This window comes from Penaeus monodon, chromosome 28 (genome assembly GCF_015228065.2).
Source record: "Penaeus monodon isolate SGIC_2016 chromosome 28, NSTDA_Pmon_1, whole genome shotgun sequence".
In the NCBI taxonomy this organism is placed as follows: domain Eukaryota; kingdom Metazoa; phylum Arthropoda; class Malacostraca; order Decapoda; family Penaeidae; genus Penaeus; species Penaeus monodon.
The window spans coordinates 23,566,600-23,567,551 of NC_051413.1; positions in this window are offsets into that span (position 1 = coordinate 23,566,600).

The window sequence follows — 952 nt, forward strand, 5'->3', positions numbered from 1 at the left end:
CCCCAAAACCCCAACACTGTTTAAATTGTTTCCCATTTTTCCCTCAAAAATCATCAAAGAGTATTTTTGGAAAAAAAAAACTCGAAAAAAAACCCTTTGGGATTTGTTTACCCAACATTTTGTAAAAAAGTTTATACATTTTCTGAATACGTTTAAATTTGGGCGGTTCGGGATAAAAATGTCTGATATGAAATTTCCCTCATGGCAAATCTCACAAAATTTAAGGGAAAAAGGGTTCCCCCTCCTTTCCCGCACAAATATATTAAAAACTGAAATTAGCCCCAAATTTACGCATTTAAAAAAAAACATATTTGAATCTATTAAGCTCAAATAGAGTAAAAAAAATTGATACTATTAATATAATGTTCGAGGGAAATTGCAGTATAGTACTTTGGAGCAAAACCGAGCGGTGTTCATTATTTTTTTTTTATTCAAATAAACATAAATCTTACATATGTAAACCCATTCATTTAATATTAAAAATCCCTGTGAACTGATGGGGAAAAGTACGTAGAGTGAACATTTTTTTTTTTATTTTCATTTTTCCCCCCATTTGGAATGGTGTGTTTTTTAGGCTATCTAAGAATCCTACGGGGGAAATTCAGGGAATTTTTTTCATAATGTCACCCCAATTTTTTTTTCTTTTAAATTCTATATTTTCATTTTTTTTCATTTCCCTTCCCTTTTTCTCTTTTTGTATTTCTTCTCTACTTTTACTTATTATTTTTTATCATCATTATCTTTGTTATTTCATTTTTAAAATTTATTTTCAAAATTTACTTTTACCCTTATCATCATAATAGCAGTGGTTATCATTCCTCATTTTTACTTTTATTTTCTTTAATAGTAGTAGATGTAGTAGCAGAAAGTATCATTATTTTTATTACCCATCTTTTTTAAACATTAATATTACTCCCAAAACTTTTAAATTTTTTGTCAGGGGTTAACATTT